A 10000-nucleotide genomic window follows, 5' to 3' on the forward strand; every position below is an offset into this window, starting at 1 on the left:
CGCTTCTACTAACTCCTACAAGGACGAAGCAGAATCTGGGGATGTATTAAAATCCCCTTCGTAGACTACATCAACAAACGAAATAGTCTTCGCTTCTACTAACTCCTACAAGGACGAAGCAGAATCTGGGGCTGTATTAAAATCCCCTTCGTAGACTACATCAAAAAACGAATTAGTCTTCGCTTCTACTAACTCCTACAAGAACGAAGCAGAAACTGGGGCTGTACTGAAAACCCTTCGTAGACTACACCAGAAAACGAATTAGTCTTCGCTTCTACTAACTCTTACAAGGACGAAGCAGAATCTGGGGATGTATTAAAATCCCCTTCGTAGACTACATCAGAAAACGAATTAGTCTTCGCTTCTACTAACTCCTACAAGGTTGAAGCAGAATCTGGGGCTGTATTAAAATCCCCTTTGTAGACTACATCAGAAAACGAATTAGTCTTCGCTTCTACTAACTCCTAAAAGGACGAAGCAGAATCTGGGGATGTATTAAAATCCCCTTCGTAGAATACATCAGAAAACGAATTAGTCTTCGCTTCTACTAACTCCTAAAAGGACGAAGCAGAATCTGGGGATGTATTAAAATCCCCTTCGTAGACTACATCAGAAAACGAATTAGTCTTCGCTTCTACTAACTCCTACAAGGACGAAGCAGAATCTGGGGATGTATTAAAATCCCCTTCGTAGACTACATCAGAAAACGAATTAGTCTTCGCTTCTACTAACTCCTACAAGGACGAAGCAGAATCTGGGGCTGTATTAAAATCCCCTTCGTAGACTACATCAGAAAACGAATTAGTCTTCGCTTCTACTAACTCCTACAAGGACGAAGCAGAATCTGGGGATGTATTAAAATCCCCTTCGTAGACTACATCAGAAAACAAATTAGTCTTCGCTTCTACTAACTCCTAAAAGGACGAAGCAGAATCTGGGGATGTATTAAAATCCCCTTCGTAGACTACATCAGAAAACGAATTAGTCTTCGCTTCTACTAACTCCTACAAGGACGAAGCAGAATCTGGGGCTGTATTAAAATCCCCTTCGTAGACTACATCAGAAAACGAATTAGTCTTCGCTTCTACTACCTCCTACAAGGACGAAGCAGAATCTGGGGCTGTATCAAAATCCCCTTCGTAGACTACATCAGAAAACGAATTAGTCTTCGCTTCTACTAACTCCTACAAGGACGAAGCAGAATCTGGGGCTGTATTAAAATCCCCTTCGTAGACTACATCAGAAAACGAATTAGTCTTCGCTTCTACAAACTCCTTCAAGGACGAAGCAGAAACTGGGGCTGTACTGAAAACCCTTCGTAGACTACATCAGAAAACGAATTAGTCTTCGCTTCTACTAACTCCTTCAAGGACGAAGCAGAAACTGGGGCTGTACTGAAAACCCTTCGTAGACTACATCAGAAAACGAATTAGTCTTCGCTTCTACTAACTCCTACAAGGACGAAGCAGAATCTGGGGCTGTATTAAAATCCCCTTCGTAGACTACATCAGAAAACGAATTAGTCTTCGCTTCTACTAACTCCTACAAGGACGAAGCAGAATCTGGGGATGTATTAAAATCCCCTTCGTAGACTACATCAGAAAACGAATTAGTCTTCGCTTCTACTAACTCCTACAAGGACGAAGCAGAATCTGGGGCTGTATTAAAATCCCCTTCGTAGACTACATCAGAAAACGAATTAGTCTTCGCTTCTACTAACTCCTACAAGGACGAAGCAGAATCTGGGGCTGTATTAAAATCCCCTTCGTAGACTACATCAGAAAACGAATTAGTCTTCGCTTCTACTAACTCCTACAAGGACGAAGCAGAATCTGGGGCTGTATTAAAATCCCCTTCGTAGACTACATCAAAAAACGAATTAGTCTTCGCTTCTACTAACTCCTACAAGGACGAAGCAGAATCTGGGGATGTATTAAAATCCCCTTCGTAGACTACATCAAAAAATGAATTAGTCTTCGCTTCTACTAACTCCTACAAGAACGAAGCAGAAACTGGGGCTGTACTGAAAACCCTTCGTAGACTACATCAGAAAACGAATTAGTCTTCGCTTCTACTAACTCCTACAAGGACGAAGCAGAATCTGGGGCTGTATTAAAATCCCCTTCGTAGACTACATCAGAAAACGAATTAGTCTTCGCTTCTACTAACTCCTACAAGGACGAAGCAGAATCTGGGGCTGTATTAAAATCCCCTTCGTAGACTACATCAGAAAACGAATTAGTCTTCGCTTCTACTAACTCCTACAAGGACAAAACAGAATCTGGGGCTGTATTAAAATCCCCTTCGTAGACTACATCAGAAAACGAATTAGTCTTCGCTTTTACTAACTCCTACAAGGACGAAGCAGAATCTGGGGCTGTATTAAAATCCCCTTCGTAGACTACAGCAGAAAACGAATTAGTCTTCGCTTCTACTAACTCCTACAAGGACGAAGCAGAATCTGGGGCTGTATTAAAATCCCCTTCGTAGACTACATCAGAAAACGAATTAGTCTTCCCTTCTACTAACTCCTACAAGGACGAAGCAGAATCTGGGGCTGTATTAAAATCCCCTTCGTAGACTACATCAGAAAACGAATTAGTCTTCGCTTCTACTAACTCCTACAAGGACGAAGCAGAATCTGGGGCTGTATTAAAATCCCCTTCGTAGACTACATCAGAAAACGAATTAGTCTTTGCTTCTACTAACTCCTACAAGGACAAAACAGAATCTGGGGCTGTACTGAGAACCCTTCGTAGACTACATCAGAAAACGAATTAGTCTTCGCTTCTACTAACTCCTAAAAGGACGAAGCAGAATCTGTATCAAAATCCCTTCGTAGACTACATAAAAAAACATAGTCTTCGATGGTCCCTTTTTAACCTTGTAATTCAATTAGACGTTGGTAGGGTTTACCCATGCTATTGGATTCCTTGTTCTGTAGTCTAAATGAATGCCTCTCAGGATATGTAAAAATCAAGCTGTTATTGGTGTCTCTATATCAAAGTTGATAAGAAATCAATCAGGAGAAAGATGGAAAAATATAATGATCTGATATTTGACCTTATGAAATAAAAGGTTCAATTATAAAAGTCATGAATAAGACTAATAGCATACCTTTCCAAGTCCTGAAATTCTTCCTTGGACCTCACAGGAAACATCAAAAGAAATCCTTCAAGGAGTCTGATAACTTTTACAAGGTGTAATAAAGAAGATAAAAAAAGGGGGTCGTCTTTGAAGAAAGGGTTATGCTTCATCAAAAGATGATACTTCTGGTGATAAGAAGTCTTCGTGTTAGCAGCAATAGACAGAAGTGTCAACATAGATGTGAAAATGTGTTTTAAATTTTCTATTTCTTCGTTTTTCCTTTTTATGGCTTTAATTGGTGGTTTTGTAATTCTCTTTAGTATTTTGATTTCGTTGAATATTTCAATTTCGTTGAATATTTCAATTTCGTTGAATATTTCAATTTGGTTAAATACTCTATCTTGAATGAATATTTCAACTTGATTAAATATTCTAATCTAGTTGAATATTCTAATTGGTTGTATTTTTTAGTTTGGCTGATTATTTAAATTTTTTGAATATTTTAATTGGTTAAATACATAAATTTTGTTAAATATTTCAACTTGGTTGAATATTGCTATTTTATTGAAATTTTCAACTTAGTTGAATATTAAATTTTTATTGAATGTTTCAACTTGGCGGGATATTTCAACTTGATTTAATATTTCAACTTGGTTGAATATTTCAATTTTATTGAATGTTTCAACTTACCTGAATATTTCAACTTAGTTGGATATTTCAACTTGGTTGAGTATTTCAACTGGTTTGAATATTTCAATTTGATTGACTGTTTCAACTTGGTCGGATATTTCTACTTGGCTGGATAGTTCATCTTGGTTGAACACTTCAATTTTATTGAATGTTTCAAATACTTTGGATATTTCAAATAAGTTCAGTAATAATTGAATTTTCTAACTTGCTTGTCAAGTAAACATTACACATGACTCATGTGTAATAGTATCGATTTTTACGATCTGATTATTTTTATATCCATCAATGTTTGTCTCCGATTATAATTAAGTAATGCGACTTAAATTGGTCTATGTAATACAAGCATCGAAATTAAGACTATAATAAATTCAATATTTAGGGACAGACTCGTGTTGCTTCACGTACTTAATTAGCAGAGATTGTACTCGCATATCTTAGTGAACACCAGCATAAAAAAATCTGTTCGTTTTTATATTTACCTAAATGCAATCTTTCATTGCTAGTTGTATCTTGATGATCTAAATTGGCCAATTCTCATTTTCATTTTTTTTATTTTTATTTTTATTTATTTTTTTTTTTCATTTGAAAAGATATTACTTTGAATATTCACTAATCTTAAAGTCTTATTTCTTAAAACAAAACTGACGATACTAAAGTCATTTTTTTTTTCATTCTGTAAACGTTTATGGAAAAAATGTAAAGAAAATAACGTAAAAATCTCTCTCTCTCTCTCTCTCTCTCTCTCTCTCTCTCTCTCTCTCTCTCTCTCTCTCTCTCTCCTTCCACGAATGGCCTTATTATTGGTTTCCACCAACGATATATTAGATGAAATGGAAATAAAAAAGGCTTTGACATTGAAACCTTATTATCTCTTTGAAGTGACTCTCGAAGTTCGTAGGTCAATTCAGTTTAATAATTCTTCTTATGAATTCCAGTGTTCCTTAATATCTGTAAGTTGGTATTGGAGATCTTATAAAATGCTTGTTTTTAGTTAACCAATGTTAGATCACTTTTGTTAATGTTGATATATTTTTTCTACTGGAAGTTTTGTTAGGAGAAAAAAGTTAATCTCTCTCTCTCTCTCTCTCTCTCTCTCTCTCTCTCTCTCTCTCTCTCTCTCTCTCTCTCTCTCTCAAATACACTGTAATTCAAAGGTTATGTTTAATGATAGATCAGGTAAAATGAGCTACTTGTGTTACTAAAAGTTAAAACTGTTTCAAAATTATGACGCACGTATTTTCAAATCTTTAACTTCATGTTCACACATCATATATAAGCAAGTGTGATAATATCTCTCTCTCTCTCTCTCTCTCTCTCTCTCTCTCTCTCTCTCTCTCTCTCTCTCTCTCTCTCTCTCCAATGCAAATATGATGTTTTATTTACGTAATCATATGCTACAATGGAAGATTTTCAAGTAATTGTTGATTTTTTTACATTACAAATTTAAATAGCAAGCAGGTTTTCTAGAAGTAGGACACTCCAAAATCAAACCATTGTTTTCTAGTCTTGGGTAGTGCCATAGCCTCTGTGCTACGGTCTTCCTCTGTCTTGGGTTAGAGTTCTCTCGCTTGGGGGTTCACTCAGGCACACTGTTTTATTTTTCATTATTTTCCTTTCCTCATTGGGCTATTTTCCATCTTGGAGCCTTTGGGCCTATAGCCTCCAGGTTTCCTGACTAGGGTTGTAGCTTAGCTGATAATAATAATAATAATAATAATAATAATAATAATAATAATAATAATAATAATAACAATAATAATAATAATAATAATAATAATAAATAGATAAAAAATATTCAATTGATAATAATAATAATAATAATAATAATAATAATAATAATAATAATAATCCATATACCAAATTTTATAAATTCATATAACCCTAATTCAATATCTATTTATATAAAACGTAAATAGACCTAAATCACTTCTTATGTATAGCATAAGTTACATTACAATAAACATATGAGCATCATTGGTCCTTAGAATGATATGTTAATGCCTAAAATAATAATGAAAAGCTAATGTTTTTTCTCAATTTCTAAGCTCACATATATCAACTTTTCAGAACGTGTGACCAAAAAATCTTGATCTGAAAAAAAAAAAAATAGTTGAGGTGGTTTTTTTTTTTTTTTCTTTATCAAAACATCACTTTTCTCGTTAATTTTCTGTCAAATGTTTTACAAGTGACTCCAAAAATTAAAGCTATTTACAGCAAATACTGTTCTATAACGATATATAAAAACATTATCATTAAAATGTATTTAAAAAAATTAAATACAACTCAACTGTAATTTGTAATTTGTTCACGGAATATCTTTCAAAATAATAATTATTTGAAACTTAGATATTCGTTTCCTTTGAATAGTTAAAGTCAAAAGTCTCGCCATTTCTCAATTTGTCTGAACCGGTGAATTCAAAATCCAGGTGTAGACAGAAAAGCCCCTGGAAACAAAAATGTTGCAACAATAAGACATAAAAGATAAAAATTTGACAGCACTGACTTTTCATCCAATATTTTGTGTCTCTAAGATTTATAGGTATTGCTCACCATGGATATTTCGTTCTCTCAGTTATTCCATGATATTCATGAATCTAATCTTTATTCAGAGCTTCATTTTGTTTACCATATTTCATACATACATACATATACCCAGGCACTTCCCCTAATTTTTGGGGGGTAGCTGACATCAAACAAATGAAACAAAAGAGGGGACCTCTCATCTCTACGTTCCCTGTGGCCGCGGGGGCATAAAAACAATTAGAATAGCGCCTACGTTATCCCTGCGTGTCGTAAGAGGCGACTAAAAGGGACGGGACGAGGGGGCTGGGAACCCCCTCTCCTGTATTTACAATCCTGTGAGACATCAGCATATTTCATAATCATCAGAATTATTGGTACAGTCAAAACAAAAGGCATTATGAATACATCCTGTTTCATTCTACAAGCAAACATCAATGACATTTCTTATCGAATATCTATGAAAATTTAATCGGTCAAACCTGATATTCTTCTTTTGTTGGTGAGAGAATTTTCATTGACCAAAGGGGCTCATTTCGCATCAAAAGAAAAGCAATTTCGAAAAGAAATTGCAATTTTAATGTTGCTTTCATTCTCAGGGCATCAACTTCAGTTGCACTGATGATAAAAAAAATACCTTTGCAATGGAATTTTATATACGCAGCAATTTTTGGGGTTAAAGTTTATACTGGGTGCTTCTAATTGGTCGATGAATCTAGATTGGGACCTCTGGAAGTTTCTGGCATTGTAACACTTAAATACTTCTCATTGGCCAATAAATTTGAATTTTGTGCCATGCTACTGCTGATTGGTCGATGCATTTGAATTGTAACTTAATCGCTCTGATTGGCTGATGTATCTAAATTGGAACCTCTGGAAGTTTCTGGTATTGTATCCTTTAAATACTTCTCATTGGCCAATAAATTTGAAGTTTGGGCTATGCTGCTGCTGATAGGTCGATACATTTGAATTGTAATTTCTAATTGCTTTTGATTGGCCGACGTATCTGAATTGCAACCTCTGGAGGTTTCTGGCATTGTAACATTTAAATACTTCTCTTTGGCCAATAAATTAAAAATTTGTACTATGCTCCTGCTAATTGGTCGATGCATTTGAATTGTAACTTCCAATTGCTTCTGATTTGCTGATGTATCTAAATTGCAACCTCTGGAAGCTTCTATTATTGTATCCTTTAAATACATCTCATTGACCAATAAATCTGAATTTTGTGCTATGCTGCTGCTGATTGGTCGATGTATTTGAGTTTTAACTTCTCACTGCCTCTGATTGACAGATATATCTAAATTGCCACCTCTGGAAGCTTCTGTTATTGTATCCTATAAATACATCTCATTGGCCAATAAATGGGAATTCTGTGCTATGCTGCTGCTGATTGGTCAATGCATTTAAATTGTAACTTCTAATTGCTTCTGATTGTCAGATGTATTTGAATTATAATTAATGGCTGCTTTTGACTGGGTGACGTGTTTGAATGGTACTCTCTGTTTACTTTTGATCTACAGATGCATTACGAAAAAATGTGGAGTTTAAAGAAAATTTTCTTTTTTTATTGATACTGTTTGCATTAATCAAACTGTTAGGACAGTGTTACATGAAATGTCGTGAAGCAGAAATGTCTAAAATATTTTTTATGAAATTAAGATACAATATATTTTCTTTAGATCTCAAATGTAGGCCAACGCGAATAAACAAACTCTGTAGTAATTGAGAGAGAGAGAGAGAGAGAGAGAGAGAGAGAGAGAGAGAGAGAAAAGACTTAATAGCCAAACGTAATCTCAAAACATTTCATAATCACGAGATATTTACATAAAATCAGGGAATTAAGTGTGCGAGTCGAACTTAGGCCGGAAGTAATTTAGAAGTGGATTCATTCTTCAGAAATGACTCTTTAACTCACAGATATGAAGGTTGCATTGCTAGAGCTATCAAAACCTCGCTTTTGACTCCAGTGAAAGAAATGATGAGCTGATTTTCTTGGAGGTCGCTCGAAAATTGCAGAGTTCTGGGGCAAGGAATGTTCGAGAGACTGGAAACACAAATATATATATATATATATATATATATATGTGCAAATAGTAAATATATACATGTATATACAGTATACTGTATACACACATACACACACTCACACACACACACACACATATATATATATATATATATATTTGTGTGTGTGTGTGTTTGGGTGTGTGTGCGTATGTGTAGGTGTGTGTATAAATATATGCTTAGTACACAGCAAACCTTTCCGCCCTGGGTAGGACCAAAGAATACCAGACATTGACTTATGATAATATTGTGGATTCTACTGAAATAATATCTAATTTTAGCAGGGATTGAACTCCTGACCCCGGTATTGAACTCCTGACCCCGGTATTGTGAGTCAGGAACCTTTCCAGCACACCACTACAATCTTACTGAGATAAATGATGTGTCTTTTATTAATGATCTGTCGAAATTTAAGAGAGGGAGCTTATCAAAATTAAATTTTTCGTTTAATTGTCGGAGAAATAAGGATTTGTATCTAATAATATATTCGTTTCTCATTCTATTTTCAAGGTGGAAATTATCTTAAACTCGTTCAATGAAAAAATCGAATTTTTTTTCTTTTTGTCAAATTTATGTTAATATTTTTCTGGTGATTGGCAGGTCAGAATTCAATTAGGAAGGAAAAAAGTTTTTTCCCGGGCTACATTTTACGGTTTTACGTAAGTTTTGAGAAACTCTCTCTCTCTCTCTCCTCTCTCTCTCTCTCTCTCTCTCTCTCATTTTGAGAGTCAATCTCTTAGTTTTCAGAAACTCACTCTCTCTCTATCAGTTTTGAGAAACACTCTTTTTCAGTTTTAAACAACTCTCTCTCTCTCTCTCTCTCCTCTCTCTCTCCTCTCTCTCAGTTTTGAGAAGCACTCTTTTTTTCAGTTTTAAACAACTCTCTCTCTCTCTCTCTCTCTCTCTCTCTCTCTCTCTCTGTTTTGAGAAACACTCTTTTCTCAGTTTTAAACAACTCTCTCTCTCTCTCTCTCTCTCTCTCTCTCTCTCTGATCTTCTACATTACAAATTGAAATGGTGAGCAGCTCTTCCAGGAGAAGGACACTCCAAAATCAAACCATTGTTCTCTAGTCGTGGGAAAGACCATAGCCTCTTAGCCATGGTCTTCGCTGTCTCTGGTTAGAGTTCTTTTGCTTGAGGGTACTCTTAGGCACGCTATTCTATTAGTTTCTTTATTTCCTTTCCTCACTGGGCTATTTTACATGTTGGAGCCCTTGGGCTTATTGCATAAAGCTTTTCCAACTAAGGTTCTGGCTTAGCTAATAATAATATTCAGTAGATCTCTTATCTCAATTTACTTATATATACTAAACCGTTGACTGATTAAGCAATGAATATACTCAATCATGCATCATTGAACATGTTATTTATCATTAATTTTAATTGACTAATTTAAAGTATTTGATCAAACCAGTTAAAATACGTCTGTTTCTCTTATCATCAACTTTCGTCTGGCTCCATCTACTTCTATCTACTGAATTCTTGACTTTTTAAGCAAAATTTCTACTCAATCATGGGGCATTGAATACATTATAGTAATTTATGTTTATTGCCCAATATAGAAAATCATTTTACTAAATCAGATGAAAACAATTCTATTTGATTATCATCAAATATCTCCTTTTTATTTCAGGTT

The 10000-nt window shown here is 34.8% G+C and overlaps 2 protein-coding genes across 2 annotated transcripts in view; one reads left to right on the forward strand and one right to left on the reverse strand.

The window, feature by feature from the left end:
• The window catches only part of LOC137629398 (myogenesis-regulating glycosidase-like), a 75048-nt gene that overhangs the window by 7962 nt on the left and 57086 nt on the right, over positions 1-10000 (forward strand). The window lies entirely within an intron of this gene.
• The window catches only part of LOC137629382 (histone-lysine N-methyltransferase, H3 lysine-79 specific-like), a 12422-nt gene that overhangs the window by 1249 nt on the left and 1173 nt on the right, over positions 1-10000 (reverse strand). The gene's annotated exons all lie outside the window — the stretch shown is intronic.

This window comes from Palaemon carinicauda, chromosome 37, assembly GCF_036898095.1.
Source record: "Palaemon carinicauda isolate YSFRI2023 chromosome 37, ASM3689809v2, whole genome shotgun sequence".
In the NCBI taxonomy this organism is placed as follows: Eukaryota; Metazoa; Arthropoda; class Malacostraca; order Decapoda; family Palaemonidae; genus Palaemon; species Palaemon carinicauda.